Source organism: Scyliorhinus canicula, chromosome 17, assembly GCF_902713615.1.
Source record: "Scyliorhinus canicula chromosome 17, sScyCan1.1, whole genome shotgun sequence".
NCBI lineage: Eukaryota > Metazoa > Chordata > Chondrichthyes > Carcharhiniformes > Scyliorhinidae > Scyliorhinus > Scyliorhinus canicula.
Genome location: NC_052162.1, coordinates 109,269,546 through 109,291,465, shown reverse-complemented (window position 1 = coordinate 109,291,465; position 21,920 = coordinate 109,269,546). Strand labels below are relative to the sequence as shown.

At 44.9% G+C, this 21,920-nt stretch overlaps 1 long non-coding RNA gene and 12 other non-coding genes across 13 annotated transcripts; all 13 read right to left on the bottom strand.

The window, feature by feature from the left end:
- Positions 1-4,033: 4,033 nt before the first annotated feature.
- trnal-aag lies at positions 4,034-4,115 on the bottom strand. Its single transcript has one exon. It is a non-coding gene; the product is annotated as a tRNA-Leu (tRNA).
- Positions 4,116-5,393: 1,278 nt separating this feature from the next.
- trnal-uag lies at positions 5,394-5,475 on the bottom strand. The gene has a single exon. It is a non-coding gene; the product is annotated as a tRNA-Leu (tRNA).
- Positions 5,476-7,315: 1,840 nt separating this feature from the next.
- trnal-uag lies at positions 7,316-7,397 on the bottom strand. Its single transcript has one exon. It is a non-coding gene; the product is annotated as a tRNA-Leu (tRNA).
- Positions 7,398-9,237: 1,840 nt separating this feature from the next.
- On the bottom strand, positions 9,238-9,319 carry trnal-uag. The gene has a single exon. It is a non-coding gene; the product is annotated as a tRNA-Leu (tRNA).
- A 1,384-nt stretch (positions 9,320-10,703) lies between these two features.
- trnal-aag lies at positions 10,704-10,785 on the bottom strand. The gene has a single exon. It is a non-coding gene; the product is annotated as a tRNA-Leu (tRNA).
- Positions 10,786-12,066: 1,281 nt separating this feature from the next.
- On the bottom strand, positions 12,067-12,148 carry trnal-uag. The gene has a single exon. It is a non-coding gene; the product is annotated as a tRNA-Leu (tRNA).
- A 1,385-nt stretch (positions 12,149-13,533) lies between these two features.
- trnal-aag lies at positions 13,534-13,615 on the bottom strand. Its single transcript has one exon. It is a non-coding gene; the product is annotated as a tRNA-Leu (tRNA).
- Positions 13,616-14,894: 1,279 nt separating this feature from the next.
- On the bottom strand, positions 14,895-14,976 carry trnal-uag. Its single transcript has one exon. It is a non-coding gene; the product is annotated as a tRNA-Leu (tRNA).
- A 339-nt stretch (positions 14,977-15,315) lies between these two features.
- LOC119952304 lies at positions 15,316-21,108 on the bottom strand. The gene is made up of 3 exons (XR_005457821.1): positions 20,965-21,108; positions 18,139-18,361; positions 15,316-15,537 (listed from the first exon to the last, which is right to left on the bottom strand). It is a non-coding gene; the product is annotated as an uncharacterized LOC119952304 (long non-coding RNA).
- Positions 16,361-16,442, bottom strand: trnal-aag. Its single transcript has one exon. It is a non-coding gene; the product is annotated as a tRNA-Leu (tRNA).
- trnal-uag lies at positions 17,719-17,800 on the bottom strand. The gene has a single exon. It is a non-coding gene; the product is annotated as a tRNA-Leu (tRNA).
- trnal-aag lies at positions 19,185-19,266 on the bottom strand. Its single transcript has one exon. It is a non-coding gene; the product is annotated as a tRNA-Leu (tRNA).
- Positions 20,545-20,626, bottom strand: trnal-uag. The gene has a single exon. It is a non-coding gene; the product is annotated as a tRNA-Leu (tRNA).
- Positions 21,109-21,920: the final 812 nt, after the last annotated feature.

Genomic DNA, 21,920 nt, shown 5'->3' with positions numbered 1-21,920 from the left:
TAGACTCTTGGTGCTCCGCTTCTGGAGTTGAAATCTTCATGATTTCTGTTGATGTTGTCTCACTGGACTCCAGGTGCTCCTCTTCTGGAGTCAAAATCTGCATGGTTTCTTTTGGCTTGGTCTCTCTGGACTCCAGGTGCTCCTCTTCTGGAGTCAGAATCTGCATAGTTTCTTTCGGCGTTGTCTCTCTGGACTCCAGGTGCTCCTCTTCTGGAGTCAAAATCTGCATGTTTTCTTTCGGCATCGTCTCTCTGGACTGTTGGGTGGCCCGACTCTGTGCTTCTGTACAGACAAGCTGAGAACTGTCAGTCTCGCTGTGATCCTGTACGTCAAGTGCGATCACCTTGTTACTGTTTTCGCTCTGTGTTTCGGTACAGACAAGCTGAGAACTGTCAGTCTCGCTGTGATCCTGTACGTCGAGTGTGATCACCTTGTCACTGTCTTCGCATGCAGTGGGTAGAGGTGCATTGTCTTCTTCTTGTTCATGTGAGCTTGTTAGACTTTCATAGTCTGCTTGTGGTTGCTCAGATACGGCAGGTTGACCTTCATGGTCTTGTGCATGCATGGTGTCAGTGGTTAGATGTACGTTGTCTTCTTCTTGTTCCTGTGAGCTTGGTAGACTTTCATAGTCTGCTTGCGGTTGCTCAGATACAGCGGGTTTACCTTCATGGTCTTGTTCATGCATGGTGTTCGCCAGGGAGTGTTTGCTTGCATCCCTTTTGGAGTCTTTCATCACTCGCACTGTGGAGCCTGTCATCGCTCGCTCTGTGGAGTCTTCCTGTGCTCTCTGTGTGGCGTCGTCTTCGTCTAGGGTATTGCTGTCATCCAATGTATCGACGAGCTGCCATGGCATCATGGTGTTGGATTCATCTACCATGAGTAGATTCGTGTTGAGCTTTGCAACGGTGTCGCTGATGCTGTGATCAGCATGTCCAAATAACTCCTCCATGTCTGAGTAGTATTCTTTGAAACCCATTTCATCTTCGTTGGCTTCTTCTACCACGAGTTGGTTCGTGTTGTACTTTGCTACCGTGTCGCTGATGCTGTGATAAGCATATCCGACTGACTCAGCTATGTCTGAGTAGTATTCTTCGAAAACCAAAGCATTTTGGTTGGATTCATCTACCACGAGTTGGTTCATGTTGTACTTTGCGACCGTGTCGTTGATGCTGTGATAAGCATATCCGACTGACTCAGCCAGGTCTGAGAGGTAATCTTCGAAAAACAAATCATCTTTTGTTGTTTCGGAATTCTTTTTGTTCTCTTCACTGTGTGTGGTGAAGGCTGCTTTTTTCAGGGTGTTGTGCAAGTTGTTTTTCACTGTTGGTTTAAGTTCAGGCGTTTTTCTGTGTTCTGAGGCAAGAAAATTTGGTTTTACCACTTTAAGTGTCGTGTTTTCAATTTTCGGGCATTTCCCTTTTAAGTAGGCGTGGTCGGGATGCTCAGACGTCATGACGTCACGCGTAGGAATGAATTGCGCATGCGCAAATCGGCCTTCCTTCTTCACTGTGCGGTTTCGTGCCCATTGCGCATGCGCGGCTTGCGCATGCGCATAACGATCCGCGACCAAGACTGTTTTTGACTGCGCATGCACGGCTTGCGCATGCGCATAACGATCGGCACCGCGATATTTTTTAAACTGCGCATGCGTGGCTTCCGGTTCCGGCGCATGCGCAGACGCAATTTGTAGTTCTTTGCTTACCGGAGACTGCAAAATGTGCTCCGACGCCATTTTTACGCGGATTTCAGCGATTTTTCTTTCCCATCTGGACTGGATTTCTAAAAGTTGTAAGTTACCTTCTCTTCCCGATCTGGACTGGGTTTCAGCGTTTTGGCTTTGTGAGAAATTCTTGTTATGTCTTCTTTTTGATCTGTACTTTTCATTCGCGATTTCTTGTTCTTTTCGTGATTTTTTAAGTTTTGCATCACTCAGTCTCTGTGCAGTTTGGCCTCTGAGCATGCCTTGCTGTTCAAATTTCTCACAGTACTCTTCAAATTTGTTTAGTAACGTTTGTAAGCTGTTTCTGTCTTCATCTTTTGAGTATTTCAATCCATTATACACTTTCCTATTTACATGCCCTGCGGTGAGAATTGCTATTTTAATGTTGTCTGAGGCTTCTTGTCCATCATTAGCTAGGAGAAAAGAATCGAACATTTGTTTAAACGTTTTCCAGACATTTCTTACAGTGCCAGTCTGGTCCAGCTGATATGGGTATCCATACCACATCCTCGAATTAGCGATGTCTTCCCAAGTCAAATGTCCAGTAGGAGATTTCCATGCCATTTTGAGCTTTCTGTATCTGCAGCTGAGTTGTCCTGTAGTAAGCGTCTGAAGCCACTCCTGGGTACCATGTGTTGTTACTCGTGTCTTAATAAAGCTCGTAGTCTCAAATGTGGAGAAGATGCTTCATTGTGAATTCGTTCTATCTTCAGAGCTCTACCTACTGCTACCTTCAGTGCTACTTGCTGCTGTGTGTGTACAGCTACCAGTTCTGCCTGCTGTGAAGTGTGTCCTCACTTCCTGTCCCCGTCTATTTATATGGCTCTCCCGTGCCCCCTCCAGTGTTTGCTCAGTTGTATTGCATCTAGTTAACTTGTGATCACCACACCCGCAGAGACTGGAGCCTAAATCCAGCGCCTTAGACCGCTCGGCCACGCTACCACATGAAGCAGGGCCTTCGTCATACTCTTCACTGGCACTGATCCTGAAATAGATCAGAAGCAAAGTAGTTGGGACGAGCCCTTGGGAACGTCGAGCCTGCTTCGGCAGCTGATTAGATCATCATGAACTGTGGCAGAAACAGAAATTATCTCCAGTCTGAAACACAATGGCTTGCAACGAAGGCTCGGCAACATTTCAACTGTCCTTCACCTCGCTTCTTTCTGAATCTCCTGTTCCGAAATGACAACAACATTTCCTGTTGATTTTTTGCAGAATGGGACACAGTGTGACAATGAGATTTATGTGTTCTACCATGATATATATGACTTCCAACTCACCCTTGTGGCAAGAACAACAAAACCTTAAATTCAGAGCGCGCAATCAAAAGAGCAGTGACAGAAATGTCAAATATTGGCCACCACAGACGTTACAGGTTTCCACAACGTTCACAAACAGTGCGCCGAAGATCCTGTCGATCTCTGCCTCTGGTGCAGTCTGCAGTTTGTGCAGTGTACGTGTGCAGATTGTGCATTCTCCCATGTCTGCGTGGTCCTCAGTCCTACAAAACAAGAATGCACAAAATAGGTGGGTTGGCGACCTTTAACAGGAGTTTCAGGGAAAAGACAGGGAATGAAGGAACACATTTTATCGTGAGGGAAATTTTGTATACTGAGTCTGGACAGCCAACCGTTCCCCGTCGCCGCCCCCCTTTACCCGCACCAGACTCCGCCCCCACGTTTTCCCATTTACCGACCAGCGTCCGACTATGTCGGAGAAACTTAACGCTCATGAAGAAAGTCTGAAATGAAAATAAAACCTACAGGTTTCATGGGTAAACCAGGTTAATTCTGGTTAGAATAAGGAATGATGAGAAGCCTACGTGATTTCTGTTACAAAGCCCCAATTCCACCATCTGAATTCTGGGCCTCAAACACAAGCTCTACGATTGCACTGAAATAATTATACTGTGGCCGCTGGAAATGTGCATGAAAAAAGAAAATACAGCATCTGTGATGAGAGAAATACAGTAAGAAGTGTCCCAACACCAGGTTAAAGTCCAAGAGGGTTAATCAAATCACGAGCTTTCCACTGTTCCTTCCTCAGGTGAATGAAGAGAGAAATCGAGTTCTCATTTCATGTCAGCATGACCCTTCTGCAGCGTTTACTATTTAAAATCCTGTTGTTGATTGAAACCAATGTTGTCGTCTGTCATTCGGCATTTTGATCCGGTGCCATATCTGGGGAAGTGCCTCAAGGCCCACACACACTCCATTCCGCAAGAAAACTAAGCATTTGCTCTTTGTTCTTTTTCAGACAGACGCACAAGCTCTGTGTTCAATGAGATGTAGATCCCAAAACTGCAAACGTTACTGGCAGCAGTGGGATTCGAACCCACGCCTCCGCAGAGACTGGAGCCTTAATCCAGCACCTTAGACCGCTCGGCCACGCTACCACATCGGATGCCATCTTAATCGTGCCCTTCCTGATACTGAGATAGGTCAGTTTGACAGATCTGTCATTGGACTCGAAACGTTACATCTTTCCTCTGCCTGCAGATGCTGCCAGCATTTTCTCTTTAGATCAGAAGCAAAGGCATTGTGAAAAGCCCTTGGCAATTGCGAGCCTGCTCCGTCAGCGATTCAGAACTGTGCAACCAACAAGTCATCTCCAGCCTGAAACACAACGGGTTGCAACGACGTCTATCGAGTGTGTGTGTTTGAAGCTGGGACGACTTTAAGTGTGTTGGATGCGCGATTAACATTTATCTAACACTTAACCTGTTGTATTTGTGCTATACGTAATTATCATTATTGTCAATAATCAAATTAATTGTGTTTACATTTGAAAACCTTTTGACTGTCGATGTTGACCAGCTGAGGGCAAACTACTTCAGGTGTTTTCCTAGAAATATTTATTAATTTCAATTCTGATGAGACTCCGTGTAAAGTGGGCATGGCATTAACTGGGCACTGGTTAGGGCACAGTAACACGACCTGAAATAATTCAGAATGTGATGGACGGCAGTTTCTTTCACTCATAAATAACTGGCGTGTGCTGTCTCATCCGTTTTACAGGAGCCGCAGTGTTTGCTGGGAGGGTGTTGTGAATTTCAGCTTGTGCGACTATTTCACCTCACTGTCAATAGAATGTTCCAACTCACAGCAATCGAAGCTGTTCTTGACTGATTATGTCTCTAGTGCTTCAAGGAAACATGTCACTTTTTCGGTGAAACTTACCGCTGATGAAGAAAGTCTGAAATTAAAACAAAACCTTGAGGTTTCGTGGGTAAACAAGGTTAATTGTTTAGATACCTGGTTTGACTGAGGAATAATGAGAAGCTTACGTGAATTCCGTTCGAAAATCGCAAACCGACTATCTTAATTCTGCATTCCGAACATCTACGTTTGCATTAATACATTTATCCTGCTGACACTGGAAATCAGAAAAGTGAAAATGCAGCATTTGGGAAACGAGAACGAGAGCTCTAATTTCGAGTGAGTTTGACTGTTCTGCCGAGTTGTCGATTAACAATCCAGTCGTTGATTTGAAATGAGTGGTTTCGTCTGTCACTCAGCGTTTTGATTCAGTGCCAGGTCTGTGGAAGAGCCTCAAATCGGACACACTCCAATTCGCAAGAACAGATCACGTTTGCATTGTCACCCCTTTTTCTTCTTTTCCAGTCAGACTCTCTGTATTCAATCTCATCTGTGGTGAAAACTAAAACGTCTACTGGCAGCGGTGGGATTCAAACCCACGCCCCCACAGAGACTGGAGCCTAAATCCAGCGCCTTAGACCGCTCGGCCACGCTACCACATGAAGCAGGGCCTTCGTCATACTCTTCACTGGCACTGATCCTGAAATAGATCAGAAGCAAAGTAGTTGGGACGAGCCCTTGGGAACGTCGAGCCTGCTTCGGCAGCTGATTAGATCATCATGAACTGTGGCACAAACAGAAATTATCTCCAGTCCGAAACACAATGGCTTGCAACGAAGGCTCGGCAACATTTCAACTGTCCTTCACCTCGCTTCTTTCTCAAACTCCTGTTCCGAAATGACAACAACATTTCCTGTTGATTTTTAGCAGAATGGGCCACAGTGTGACAATGAGATTTACGTGTTCTACCATGATATATATGACTTCCAACTCACCCTTGTGGCAAGAACAACAAAACCTTCAATTCAGGGCCCGCAATCAAAAGAGCAGTGACAGAAATGTCAAATATTGGCCACCACAGACGTTACAGGTTTCCACAACGTTCACAAACTGAGCGCCGAGGATCCTGGTTCGATCTCTGCCTCTGGTGCAGTCTGCAGTTTGCGCAGTGAACGTGTGCTGTTTGTAGACCGTTTGTAGACCGCTCGGCCACGCTACCACATCAGATGCCATCTTAATCGTGCCCTTCCTGATACTGAGATAGGTCAGTTTGACAGATCTGTCATTGGACTCGAAACGTTACATCTTTCCTCTGCCTGCAGATGCTGCCAGCATTTTCTCTTTAGATCAGAAGCAAAGGCATTGTGAAAAGCCCTTGGCAATTGCGAGCCTGCTCCGTCAGCGATTCAGAACTGTGCAACCAACAAGTCATCTCCAGCCTGAAACACAACGGGTTGCAACGACGTCTATCGCGTGTGTGTGTTTGAAGCTGGGACGACTTTAAGTGTGTTGGATGCGCGATTAACATTTATCTAACACTTAACCTGTTGTATTTGTGCTATACGTAATTATCATTATTGTCAATAATCAAATTAATTGTGTTTACATTTGAAAACCTTTTGACTGTCGATGTTGAACAGCTGAGGGCAAACTACTTCAGGTGTTTTCCTAGAAATATTTATTAATTTCAATTCTGATGAGACTCCGTGTAAAGTGGGCATGGCATTAACTGGGCACTGGTTAGGGCACAGTAACACGACCTGAAATAATTCAGAATGTGATGGACGGCAGTTTCTTTCACTCATAAATAACTGGCGTGTGCTGTCTCATCCGTTTTACAGGAGCCGCAGTGTTTGCTGGGAGGGTGTTGTGAATTTCAGCTTGTGCGACTATTTCACCTCACTGTCAATAGAATGTTCCAACTCACAGCAATCGAAGCTGTTCTTGACTGATTATGTCTCTAGTGCTTCAAGGAAACATGTCACTTTTTCGGTGAAACTTACCGCTGATGAAGAAAGTCTGAAATTAAAACAAAACCTTGAGGTTTCGTGGGTAAACAAGGTTAATTGTTTAGATACCTGGTTTGACTGAGGAATAATGAGAAGCTTACGTGAATTCCGTTCGAAAATCGCAAACCGACTATCTTAATTCTGCATTCCGAACATCTACGTTTGCATTAATACATTTATCCTGCTGACACTGGAAATCAGAAAAGTGAAAATGCAGCATTTGGGAAACGAGAACGAGAGCTCTAATTTCGAGTGAGTTTGACTGTTCTGCCGAGTTGTCGATTAACAATCCAGTCGTTGATTTGAAATGAGTGGTTTCGTCTGTCACTCAGCGTTTTGATTCAGTGCCAGGTCTGTGGAAGAGCCTCAAATCGGACACACTCCAATTCGCAAGAACAGATCACGTTTGCATTGTCACCCCTTTTTCTTCTTTTCCAGTCAGACTCTCTGTATTCAATCTCATCTGTGGTGAAAACTAAAACGTCTACTGGCAGCGGTGGGATTCGAACCCACGCCCCCACAGAGACTGGAGCCTAAATCCAGCGCCTTAGACCGCTCGGCCACGCTACCACATGAAGCAGGGCCTTCGTCATACTCTTCACTGGCACTGATCCTGAAATAGATCAGAAGCAAAGTAGTTGGGACGAGCCCTTGGGAACGTCGAGCCTGCTTCGGCAGCTGATTAGATCATCATGAACTGTGGCACAAACAGAAATTATCTCCAGTCCGAAACACAATGGCTTGCAACGAAGGCTCGGCAACATTTCAACTGTCCTTCACCTCGCTTCTTTCTCAAACTCCTGTTCCGAAATGACAACAACATTTCCTGTTGATTTTTAGCAGAATGGGCCACAGTGTGACAATGAGATTTACGTGTTCTACCATGATATATATGACTTCCAACTCACCCTTGTGGCAAGAACAACAAAACCTTCAATTCAGGGCCCGCAATCAAAAGAGCAGTGACAGAAATGTCAAATATTGGCCACCACAGACGTTACAGGTTTCCACAACGTTCACAAACTGAGCGCCGAGGATCCTGGTTCGATCTCTGCCTCTGGTGCAGTCTGCAGTTTGCGCAGTGAACGTGTGCTGTTTGTAGACCGTTTGTAGACCGCTCGGCCACGCTACCACATCAGATGCCATCTTAATCGTGCCCTTCCTGATACTGAGATAGGTCAGTTTGACAGATCTGTCATTGGACTCGAAACGTTACATCTTTCCTCTGCCTGCAGATGCTGCCAGCATTTTCTCTTTAGATCAGAAGCAAAGGCATTGTGAAAAGCCCTTGGCAATTGCGAGCCTGCTCCGTCAGCGATTCAGAACTGTGCAACCAACAAGTCATCTCCAGCCTGAAACACAACGGGTTGCAACGACGTCTATCGAGTGTGTGTGTTTGAAGCTGGGACGACTTTAAGTGTGTTGGATGCGCGATTAACATTTATCTAACACCTAACCTGTTGTATTTGTGCTATACGTAATTATCATTATTGTCAATAATCAAATTAATTGTGTTTACATTTGAAAACCTTTTGACTGTCGATGTTGAACAGCTGAGGGCAAACTACTTCAGATGTTTTCCTAGAAATATTTATTAATTTCAATTCTGATGAGACTCCGTGTAAAGTGGGCATGGCATTAACTGGGCACTGGTTAGGGCACAGTAACACGACCTGAAATAATTCAGAATGTGATGGACGGCAGTTTCTTTCACTCATAAATAACTGGCGTGTGCTGTCTCATCCGTTTTACAGGAGCCGCAGTGTTTGCTGGGAGGGTGTTGTGAATTTCAGCTTGTGCGACTATTTCACCTCACTGTCAATAGAATGTTCCAACTCACGGCAATCGAAGCTGTTCTTGACTGATTATGTCTCTAGTGCTTCAAGGAAACATGTCACTTTTTCGGTGAAACTTAACGCTGATGAAGAAAGTCTGAAATTAAAACAAAACCTTGAGGTTTCGTGGGTAAACAAGGTTAATTGTTTAGATACCTGGTTTGACTGAGGAATAATGAGAAGCTTACGTGAATTCCGTTCGAAAATCGCAAACCGACTATCTTAATTCTGCATTCCGAACATCTACGTTTGCATTAATACATTTATCCTGCTGACACTGGAAATCAGAAAAGTGAAAATGCAGCATTTGGGAAACGAGAACGAGAGCTCTAATTTCGAGTGAGTTTGACTGTTCTGCCGAGTTGTCGATTAACAATCCAGTCGTTGATTTGAAATGAGTGGTTTCGTCTGTCACTCAGCGTTTTGATTCAGTGCCAGGTCTGTGGAAGAGCCTCAAATCGGACACACTCCAATTCGCAAGAACAGATCACGTTTGCATTGTCACCCCTTTTTCTTCTTTTCCAGTCAGACTCTCTGTATTCAATCTCATCTGTGGTGAAAACTAAAACATCTACTGGCAGCGGTGGGATTCGAACCCACGCCCCCGCAGAGACTGGAGCCTAAATCCAGCGCCTTAGACCGCTCGGCCACGCTACCACATGAAGCAGGGCCTTCGTCATACTCTTCACTGGCACTGATCCTGAAATAGATCAGAAGCAAAGTAGTTGGGACGAGCCCTTGGGAACGTCGAGCCTGCTCCGGCAGCTGATTAGATCATCATGAACTGTGGCACAAACAGAAATTATCTCCAGTCCGAAACACAATGGCTTGCAACGAAGGCTCGGCAACATTTCAACTGTCCTTCACCTCGCTTCTTTCTCAATCTCCTGTTCCGAAATGACAACAACATTTCCTGTTGATTTTTAGCAGAATGGGACACAGTGTGACAATGAGATTTACGTGTTCTACCATGATATATATGACTTCCAACTCACCCTTGTGGCAAGAACAACAAAACCTTCAATTCAGGGCCCGCAATCAAAAGAGCAGTGACAGAAATGTCAAATATTGGCCACCACAGACGTTACAGGTTTCCACAACGTTCACAAACTGAGCGCCGAGGATCCTGGTTCGATCTCTGCCTCTGGTGCAGTCTGCAGTTTGCGCAGTGAACGTGTGCTGTTTGTGCATTCTCCCATGTCTGCGTGGTCCTCAGTCCTACAAAACAAGAATGCACAAAATAGGTGGATTGGCGACCATTAACAGGAGTTTCAGGGAAAAGACAGGGATTGAAGGAACACATTTTATCGGGAGGGAAATTTTGTATCCTGAGTCTGGACAGCCAACCGTTCCCCGTCGCCGCCCCCCTTTACCCGCACCAGACTCCGCCCCCATGTTTTCCCATTTACCGACCAGCGTCCGACTATGTCGGAGAACCTTAACGCTCATGAAGAAAGTCTGAAATGAAAATAAAACCTACAGGTTTCATGGGTAAACCAGGTTAATTCTGGTTAGAATAAGGAATGATGAGAAGCCTACGTGATTTCTGTTACAAAGCCCCAATTCCACCATCTGAATTCTGGGCCTCAAACACAAGCTCTACGATTGCACTGAAATAATTATACTGTGGCCGCTGGAAATGTGCATGAAAAAAGAAAATACAGCATCTGTGATGAGAGAAATACAGTAAGAAGTCTTCCAACACCAGGTTAAAGTCCAAGAGGGTTAATCAAATCACGAGCTTTCCACTGTTCCTTCCTCAGGTGAATGAAGAGATAAATCGAGTTCTCATTTCATGTCAGCATGACCCTTCTGCAGCGTTTACTATTTAAAATCCTGTTGTTGATTGAAACCAATGTTGTCGTCTGTCATTCGGAATTTTGATCCTGTGCCATATCTGGGGAAGTGCCTCAACGCCGACACACACTCCATTCCGCAAGAAAACTAAGCATTTGCCTTGGGTCTCCTCTTTGTTCTTTTTCAGACAGACGCACAAGCTCTGTGTTCAATGAGATGTAGATCCCAAAACTGCAAACGTTACTGGCAGCGGTGGGATTCGAACCCACGCCTCCGCAGAGACTGGAGCCTTAATCCAGCGCCTTAGACCGCTCGGCCACGCTACCACATCAGATGCCATCTTAATCGTGCCCTTCCTGATACTGAGATGGGTCAGTTTGACAGATCTGTCATTGGACTCGAAACGTTACATCTTTCCTCTGCCTGCAGATGCTGCCAGCATTTTCTCTTTAGATCAGAAGCAAAGGCATTGTGAAAAGCCCTTGGCAATTGCGAGCCTGCTCCGTCAGCGATTCAGAACTGTGCAACCAACAAGTCATCTCCAGCCTGAAACACAACGGGTTGCAACGACGTCTATCGAGTGTGTGTGTTTGAAGCTGGGACGACTTTAAGTGTGTTGGATGCGCGATTAACATTTATCTAACACCTAACCTGTTGTATTTGTGCTATACGTAATTATCATTATTGTCAATAATCAAATTAATTGTGTTTACATTTGAAAACCTTTTGACTGTCGATGTTGAACAGCTGAGGGCAAACTACTTCAGATGTTTTCCTAGAAATATTTATTAATTTCAATTCTGATGAGACTCCGTGTAAAGTGGGCATGGCATTAACTGCGCACTGGTTAGGGCACAGTAACACGACCTGAAATAATTCAGAATGTGATGGACGGCAGTTTCTTTCACTCATAAATAACTGGCGTGTGCTGTCTCATCCGTTTTACAGGAGCCGCAGTGTTTGCTGGGAGGGTGTTGTGAATTTCAGCTTGTGCGACTATTTCACCTCACTGTCAATAGAATGTTCCAACTCACAGGCAATCGAAGCTGTTCTTGACTGATTATGTCTCTAGTGCTTCAAGGAAACATGTCACTTTTATCGGTGAAACTTACCGCTGATGAAGAAAGTCTGAAATTAAAACAAAACCTTGAGGTTTCGTGGGTAAACAAGGTTAATTGTTTAGATACCTGGTTTGACTGAGGAATAATGAGAAGCTTACGTGAATTCCGTTCGAAAATCGCAAACCGACTATCTTAATTCTGCATTCCGAACATCTACGTTTGCATTAATACATTTATCCTGCTGACACTGGAAATCAGAAAAGTAGAAAATGCAGCATTGGGAAACGAGAACGAGAGCTCTAATTTCGAGTGAGTTTGACTGTTCTGCCGAGTTGTCGATTAACAATCCAGTCGTTGATTTGAAATGAGTGGTTTCGTCTGTCACTCAGCGTTTTGATTCAGTGCCAGATCTGTGGAAGAGCCTCAAATCGGACACACTCCAATTCGCAAGAACAGATCATTGTTTGCATTGTCACCCCTTTTTCTTCTTTTCCAGTCAGACTCTCTGTATTCAATCTCATCTGTGGTGAAAACTAAAACATCTACTGGCAGCGGTGGGATTCGAACCCACGCCCCCGCAGAGACTGGAGCCTAAATCCAGCGCCTTAGACCGCTCGGCCACGCTACCACATGAAGCAGGGCCTTCGTCATACTCTTCACTGGCACTGATCCTGAAATAGATCAGAAGCAAAGTAGTTGGGACCGAGCCATTGGGAACGTCGAGCCTGCTTCGGCAGCTGATTAGATCATCATGAACTGTGGCACAAACAGAAATTATCTCCAGTCCGAAACACAATGGCTTGCAACGAAGGCTCGGCCACATTTCAACTGTCCTTCACCTCGTTTCTTTCTCAATCTCCTGTTCCGAAATGACAACAACATTTCCTGTTGATTTTTAGCAGAATGGGACAGAGTGTGACAATGAGATTTACGTGTTCTACCATGATATATATGACTTCCAACTCACCCTTGTGGCAAGAACAACAAAACCTTCAATTCAGGGCCCGCAATCAAAAGAGCAGTGACAGAAATGTCAAATATTGGCCACCACAGACGTTACAGGTTTCCACAACGTTCACAAACTGAGCGCCGAGGATCCTGGTTCGATCTCTGCCTCTGGTGCAGTCTGCAGTTTGTGCAGTGTACGTGTGCAGATTGTGCATTCTCCCATGTCTGCGTGGTCCTCAGTCCTACAAAACAAGAATGCACAAAATAGGTGGATTGGCGACCATTAACAGGAGTTTCAGGGAAAAGACAGGGATTGAAGGAACACATTTTATCGGGAGGGAAATTTTGTATCCTGAGTCTGGACAGCCAACCGTTCCCCGTCGCCGCCCCCCTTTACCCGCACCAGACTCCGCCCCCATGTTTTCCCATTTACCGACCAGCGTCCGACTATGTCGGAGAACCTTAACGCTCATGAAGAAAGTCTGAAATGAAAATAAAACCTACAGGTTTCATGGGTAAACCAGGTTAATTCTGGTTAGAATAAGGAATGATGAGAAGCCTACGTGATTTCTGTTACAAAGCCCCAATTCCACCATCTGAATTCTGGGCCTCAAACACAAGCTCTACGATTGCACTGAAATAATTATACTGTGGCCGCTGGAAATGTGCATGAAAAAAGAAAATACAGCATCTGTGATGAGAGAAATACAGTAAGAAGTCTTCCAACACCAGGTTAAAGTCCAAGAGGGTTAATCAAATCACGAGCTTTCCACTGTTCCTTCCTCAGGTGAATGAAGAGATAAATCGAGTTCTCATTTCATGTCAGCATGACCCTTCTGCAGCGTTTACTATTTAAAATCCTGTTGTTGATTGAAACCAATGTTGTCGTCTGTCATTCGGAATTTTGATCCTGTGCCATATCTGGGGAAGTGCCTCAACGCCGACACACACTCCATTCCGCAAGAAAACTAAGCATTTGCCTTGGGTCTCCTCTTTGTTCTTTTTCAGACAGACGCACAAGCTCTGTGTTCAATGAGATGTAGATCCCAAAACTGCAAACGTTACTGGCAGCGGTGGGATTCGAACCCACGCCTCCGCAGAGACTGGAGCCTTAATCCAGCGCCTTAGACCGCTCGGCCACGCTACCACATCAGATGCCATCTTAATCGTGCCCTTCCTGATACTGAGATGGGTCAGTTTGACAGATCTGTCATTGGACTCGAAACGTTACATCTTTCCTCTGCCTGCAGATGCTGCCAGCATTTTCTCTTTAGATCAGAAGCAAAGGCATTGTGAAAAGCCCTTGGCAATTGCGAGCCTGCTCCGTCAGCGATTCAGAACTGTGCAACCAACAAGTCATCTCCAGCCTGAAACACAACGGGTTGCAACGACGTCTATCGAGTGTGTGTGTTTGAAGCTGGGACGACTTTAAGTGTGTTGGATGCGCGATTAACATTTATCTAACACCTTAACCTGTTGTATTTGTGCTATACGTAATTATCATTATTGTCAATAATCAAATTAATTGTGTTTACATTTGAAAACCTTTTGACTGTCGATGTTGACCAGCTGAGGGCAAACTACTTCAGGTGTTTTCCTAGAAATATTTATTAATTTCAATTCTGATGAGACTCCGTGTAAAGTGGGCATGGCATTAACTGGGCACTGGTTAGGGCACAGTAACACGACCTGAAATAATTCAGAATGTGATGGACGGCAGTTTCTTTCACTCATAAATAACTGGCGTGTGCTGTCTCATCCGTTTTACAGGAGCCGCAGTGTTTGCTGGGAGGGTGTTGTGAATTTCAGCTTGTGCGACTATTTCACCTCACTGTCAATAGAATGTTCCAACTCACAGCAATCGAAGCTGTTCTTGACTGATTATGTCTCTAGTGCTTCAAGGAAACATGTCACTTTTTCGGTGAAACTTACCGCTGATGAAGAAAGTCTGAAATTAAAACAAAACCTTGAGGTTTCGTGGGTAAACAAGGTTAATTGTTTAGATACCTGGTTTGACTGAGGAATAATGAGAAGCTTACGTGAATTCCGTTCGAAAATCGCAAACCGACTATCTTAATTCTGCATTCCGAACATCTACGTTTGCATTAATACATTTATCCTGCTGACACTGGAAATCAGAAAAGTGAAAATGCAGCATTTGGGAAACGAGAACGAGAGCTCTAATTTCGAGTGAGTTTGACTGTTCTGCCGAGTTGTCGATTAACAATCCAGTCGTTGATTTGAAATGAGTGGTTTCGTCTGTCACTCAGCGTTTTGATTCAGTGCCAGGTCTGTGGAAGAGCCTCAAATCGGACACACTCCAATTCGCAAGAACAGATCACGTTTGCATTGTCACCCCTTTTTCTTCTTTTCCAGTCAGACTCTCTGTATTCAATCTCATCTGTGGTGAAAACTAAAACATCTACTGGCAGCGGTGGGATTCGAACCCACGCCCCCGCAGAGACTGGAGCCTAAATCCAGCGCCTTAGACCGCTCGGCCACGCTACCACATGAAGCAGGGCCTTCGTCATACTCTTCACTGGCACTGATCCTGAAATAGATCAGAAGCAAAGTAGTTGGGACGAGCCCTTGGGAACGTCGAGCCTGCTTCGGCAGCTGATTAGATCATCATGAACTGTGGCACAAACAGAAATTATCTCCAGTCCGAAACACAATGGCTTGCAACGAAGGCTCGGCAACATTTCAACTGTCCTTCACCTCGCTTCTTTCTCAAACTCCTGTTCCGAAATGACAACAACATTTCCTGTTGATTTTTAGCAGAATGGGACACAGTGTGACAATGAGATTTACTTGTTCTACCATGATATATATGACTTCCAACTCACCCTTGTGGCAAGAACAACAAAACCTTCAATTCAGGGCCCGCAATCAAAAGAGCAGTGACAGAAATGTCAAATATTGGCCACCACAGACGTTACAGGTTTCCACAACGTTCACAAACTGAGCGCCGAGGATCCTGGTTCGATCTCTGCCTCTGGTGCAGTCTGCAGTTTGCGCAGTGAACGTGTGCTGTTTGTGCATTCTCCCATGTCTGCGTGGTCCTCAGTCCTACAAAACAAGAATGCACAAAATAGGTGGATTGGCGACCATTAACAGGAGTTTCAGGGAAAAGACAGGGATTGAAGGAACACATTTTATCGGGAGGGAAATTTTGTATCCTGAGTCTGGACAGCCAACCGTTCCCCGTCGCCGCCCCCCTTTACCCGCACCAGACTCCGCCCCCATGTTTTCCCATTTACCGACCAGCGTCCGACTATGTCGGAGAACCTTAACGCTCATGAAGAAAGTCTGAAATGAAAATAAAACCTACAGGTTTCATGGGTAAACCAGGTTAATTCTGGTTAGAATAAGGAATGATGAGAAGCCTACGTGATTTCTGTTACAAAGCCCCAATTCCACCATCTGAATTCTGGGCCTCAAACACAAGCTCTACGATTGCACTGAAATAATTATACTGTGGCCGCTGGAAATGTGCATGAAAAAAGAAAATACAGCATCTGTGATGAGAGAAATACAGTAAGAAGTCTTCCAACACCAGGTTAAAGTCCAAGAGGGTTAATCAAATCACGAGCTTTCCACTGTTCCTTCCTCAGGTGAATGAAGAGATAAATCGAGTTCTCATTTCATGTCAGCATGACCCTTCTGCAGCGTTTACTATTTAAAATCCTGTTGTTGATTGAAACCAATGTTGTCGTCTGTCATTCGGAATTTTGATCCTGTGCCATATCTGGGGAAGTGCCTCAACGCCGACACACACTCCATTCCGCAAGAAAACTAAGCATTTGCCTTGGGTCTCCTCTTTGTTCTTTTTCAGACAGACGCACAAGCTCTGTGTTCAATGAGATGTAGATCCCAAAACTGCAAACGTTACTGGCAGCGGTGGGATTCGAACCCACGCCTCCGCAGAGACTGGAGCCTTAATCCAGCGCCTTAGACCGCTCGGCCACGCTACCACATCAGATGCCATCTTAATCGTGCCCTTCCTGATACTGAGATGGGTCAGTTTGACAGATCTGTCATTGGACTCGAAACGTTACATCTTTCCTCTGCCTGCAGATGCTGCCAGCATTTTCTCTTTAGATCAGAAGCAAAGGCATTGTGAAAAGCCCTTGGCAATTGCGAGCCTGCTCCGTCAGCGATTCAGAACTGTGCAACCAACAAGTCATCTCCAGCCTGAAACACAACGGGTTGCAACGACGTCTATCGAGTGTGTGTGTTTGAAGCTGGGACGACTTTAAGTGTGTTGGATGCGCGATTAACATTTATCTAACACTTAACCTGTTGTATTTGTGCTATACGTAATTATCATTATTGTCAATAATCAAATTAATTGTGTTTACATTTGAAAACCTTTTGACTGTCGATGTTGAACAGCTGAGGGCAAACTACTTCAGGTGTTTTCCTAGAAATATTTATTAATTTCAATTCTGATGAGACTCCGTGTAAAGTGGGCATGGCATTAACTGGGCACTGGTTAGGGCACAGTAACACGACCTGAAATAATTCAGAATGTGATGGACGGCAGTTTCTTTCACTCATAAATAACTGGCGTGTGCTGTCTCATCCGTTTTACAGGAGCCGCAGTGTTTGCTGGGAGGGTGTTGTGAATTTCAGCTTGTGCGACTATTTCACCTCACTGTCAATAGAATGTTCCAACTCACAGCAATCGAAGCTGTTCTTGACTGATTATGTCTCTAGTGCTTCAAGGAAACATGTCACTTTTCGGTGAAACTTACCGCTGATGAAGAAAGTCTGAAATTAAAACAAAACCTTGAGGTTTCGTGGGTAAACAAGGTTAATTGTTTAGATACCTGGTTTGACTGAGGAATAATGAGAAGCTTACGTGAATTCCGTTCGAAAATCGCAAACCGACTATCTTAATTCTGCATTCCGAACATCTACGTTTGCATTAATACATTTATCCTGCTGACACTGGAAATCAGAAAAGTGAAAATGCAGCATTGGGAAACGAGAACGAGAGCTCTAATTTCGAGTGAGTTTGACTGTTCTGCCGAGTTGTCGATTAACAATCCAGTCGTTGATTTGAAATGAGTGGTTTCGTCTGTCACTCAGCGTTTTGATTCAGTGCCAGGTCTGTGGAAGAGCCTCAAATCGGACACACTCCAATTCGCAAGAACAGATCACGTTTGCATTGTCACCCCTTTTTCTTCTTTTCCAGTCAGACTCTCTGTATTCAATCTCATCTGTGGTGAAAACTAAAACATCTACTGGCAGCGGTGGGATTCGAACCCACGCCCCCGCAGAGACTGGAGCCTAAATCCAGCGCCTTAGACCGCTCGGCCACGCTACCACATGAAGCAGGGCCTTCGTCATACTCTTCACTGGCACTGATCCTGAAATAGATCAGAAGCAAAGTAGTTGGGACGAGCCCTTGGGAACGTCGAGCCTGCTTCGGCAGCTGATTAGATCATCATGAACTGTGGCACAAACAGAAATTATCTCCAGTCCGAAACACAATGGCTTGCAACGAAGGCTCGGCAACATTTCAACTGTCCTTCACCTCGCTTCTTTCTCAAACTCCTGTTCCGAAATGACAACAACATTTCCTGTTGATTTTTAGCAGAATGGGACACAGTGTGACAATGAGATTTATGTGTTCTACCATGATATATATGACTTCCAACTCACCCTTGTGGCAAGAACAACAAAACCTTCAATTCAGGGCCCGCAATCAAAAGAGCAGTGACAGAAATGTCAAATATTGGCCACCACAGACGTTACAGGTTTCCACAACGTTCACAAACTGAGCGCCGAGGATCCTGGTTCGATCTCTGCCTCTGGTGCAGTCTGCAGTTTGCGCAGTGAACGTGTGCTGTTTGTGCATTCTCCCATGTCTGCGTGGTCCTCAGTCCTACAAAACAAGAATGCACAAAATAGGTGGATTGGCGACCATTAACAGGAGTTTCAGGGAAAAGACAGGGATTGAAGGAACACATTTTATCGGGAGGGAAATTTTGTATCCTGAGTCTGGACAGCCAACCGTTCCCCGTCGCCGCCCCCCTTTACCCGCACCAGACTCCGCCCCCATGTTTTCCCATTTACCGACCAGCGTCCGACTATGTCGGAGAACCTTAACGCTCATGAAGAAAGTCTGAAATGAAAATAAAACCTACAGGTTTCATGGGTAAACCAGGTTAATTCTGGTTAGAATAAGGAATGATGAGAAGCCTACGTGATTTCTGTTACAAAGCCCCAATTCCACCATCTGAATTCTGGGCCTCAAACACAAGCTCTACGATTGCACTGAAATAATTATACTGTGGCCGCTGGAAATGTGCATGAAAAAAGAAAATACAGCATCTGTGATGAGAGAAATACAGTAAGAAGTCTTCCAACACCAGGTTAAAGTCCAAGAGGGTTAATCAAATCACGAGCTTTCCACTGTTCCTTCCTCAGGTGAATGAAGAGATAAATCGAGTTCTCATTTCATGTCAGCATGACCCTTCTGCAGCGTTTACTATTTAAAATCCTGTTGTTGATTGAAACCAATGTTGTCGTCTGTCATTCGGAATTTTGATCCTGTGCCATATCTGGGGAAGTGCCTCAACGCCGACACACACTCCATTCCGCAAGAAAACTAAGCATTTGCCTTGGGTCTCCTCTTTGTTCTTTTTCAGACAGACGCACAAGCTCTGTGTTCAATGAGATGTAGATCCCAAAACTGCAAACGTTACTGGCAGCGGTGGGATTCGAACCCACGCCTCCGCAGAGACTGGAGCCTTAATCCAGCGCCTTAGACCGCTCGGCCACGCTACCACATCGGATGCCATCTTAATCGTGCCCTTCCTGATACTGAGATGGGTCAGTTTGACAGATCTGTCATTGGACTCGAAACGTTACATCTTTCCTCTGCCTGCAGATGCTGCCAGCATTTTCTCTTTAGATCAGAAGCAAAGGCATTGTGAAAAGCCCTTGGCAATTGCGAGCCTGCTCCGTCAGCGATTCAGAACTGTGCAACCAACAAGTCATCTCCAGCCTGAAACACAACGGGTTGCAACGACGTCTATCGAGTGTGTGTGTTTGAAGCTGGGACGACTTTAAGTGTGTTGGATGCGCGATTAACATTTATCTAACACTTAACCTGTTGTATTTGTGCTATACGTAATTATCATTATTGTCAATAATCAAATTAATTGTGTTTACATTTGAAAACCTTTTGACTGTCGATGTTGACCAGCTGAGGGCAAACTACTTCAGATGTTTTCCTAGAAATATTTATTAATTTCAATTCTGATGAGACTCCGTGTAAAGTGGGCATGGCATTAACTGGGCACTGGTTAGGGCACAGTAACACGACCTGAAATAATTCAGAATGTGATGGACGGCAGTTTCTTTCACTCATAAATAACTGGCGTGTGCTGTCTCATCCGTTTTACAGGAGCCGCAGTGTTTGCTGGGAGGGTGTTGTGAATTTCAGCTTGTGCGACTATTTCACCTCACTGTCAATAGAATGTTCCAACTCACAGCAATCGAAGCTGTTCTTGACTGATTATGTCTCTAGTGCTTCAAGGAAACATGTCACTTTTTCGGTGAAACTTACCGCTGATGAAGAAAGTCTGAAATTAAAACAAAACCTTGAGGTTTCGTGGGTAAACAAGGTTAATTGTTTAGATACCTGGTTTGACTGAGGAATAATGAGAAGCTTACGTGAATTCCGTTCGAAAATCGCAAACCGACTATCTTAATTCTGCATTCCGAACATCTACGTTTGCATTAATACATTTATCCTGCTGACACTGGAAATCAGAAAAGTGAAAATGCAGCATTTGGGAAACGAGAACGAGAGCTCTAATTTCGAGTGAGTTTGACTGTTCTGCCGAGTTGTCGATTAACAATCCAGTCGTTGATTTGAAATGAGTGGTTTCGTCTGTCACTCAGCGTTTTGATTCAGTGCCAGGTCTGTGGAAGAGCCTCAAATCGGACACACTCCAATTCGCAAGAACAGATCACGTTTGCATTGTCACCCCTTTTTCTTCTTTTCCAGTCAGACTCTCTGTATTCAATCTCATCTGTGGTGAAAACTAAAACATCTACTGGCAGCGGTGGGATTCGAACCCACGCCCCCGCAGAGACTGGAGCCTAAATCCAGCGCCTTAGACCGCTCGGCCACGCTACCACATGAAGCAGGGCCTTCGTCATACTCTTCACTGGCACTGATCCTGAAATAGATCAGAAGCAAAGTAGTTGGGACGAGCCCTTGGGAACGTCGAGCCTGCTTCGGCAGCTGATTAGATCATCATGAACTGTGGCACAAACAGAAATTATCTCCAGTCCGAAACACAATGGCTTGCAACGAAGGCTCGGCAACATTTCAACTGTCCTTCACCTCGCTTCTTTCTCAAACTCCTGTTCCGAAATGACAACAACATTTCCTGTTGATTTTTAGCAGAATGGGACACAGTGTGACAATGAGATTTACGTGTTCTACCATGATATATATGACTTCCAACTCACCCTTGTGGCAAGAACAACAAAACCTTCAATTCAGGGCCCGCAATCAAAAGAGCAGTGACAGAAATGTCAAATATTGGCCACCACAGACGTTACAGGTTTCCACAACGTTCACAAACTGAGCGCCGAGGATCCTGGTTCGATCTCTGCCTCTGGTGCAGTCTGCAGTTTGCGCAGTGAACGTGTGCTGTTTGTGCATTCTCCCATGTCTGCGTGGTCCTCAGTCCTACAAAACAAGAATGCACAAAATAGGTGGATTGGCGACCTTTAACAGGAGTTTCAGGGAAAAGACAGGGAATGAAGGAACACATTTTATCGGGAGGGAAATTTTGTATCCTGAGTCTGGACAGCCAACCGTTCCCCGTCGCCGCCCCCCTTTACCCGCACCAGACTCCGCCCCCACGTTTTCCCATTTACCGACCAGCGTCCGACTATGTCGGAGAAACTTAACGCTCATGAAGAAAGTCTGAAATGAAAATAAAACCTACAGGTTTCATGGGTAAACCAGGTTAATTCTGGTTAGAATAAGGAATGATGAGAAGCCTACGTGATTTCTGTTACAAAGCCCCAATTCCACCATCTGAATTCTGGGCCTCAAACACAAGCTCTACGATTGCACTGAAATAATTATACTGTGGCCGCTGGAAATGTGCATGAAAAAAGAAAATACAGCATCAGTGATGAGAGAAATACAGTAAGAAGTCTTCCAACACCAGGTTAAAGTCCAAGAGGGTTAATCAAATCACGAGCTTTCCACTGTTCCTTCCTCAGGTGAATGAAGAGATAAATCGAGTTCTCATTTCATGTCAGCATGACCCTTCTGCAGCGTTTACTATTTAAAATCCTGTTGTTGATTGAAACCAATGTTGTCGTCTGTCATTCGGAATTTTGATCCTGTGCCATATCTGGGGAAGTGCCTCAACGCCGACACACACTCCATTCCGCAAGAAAACTAAGCA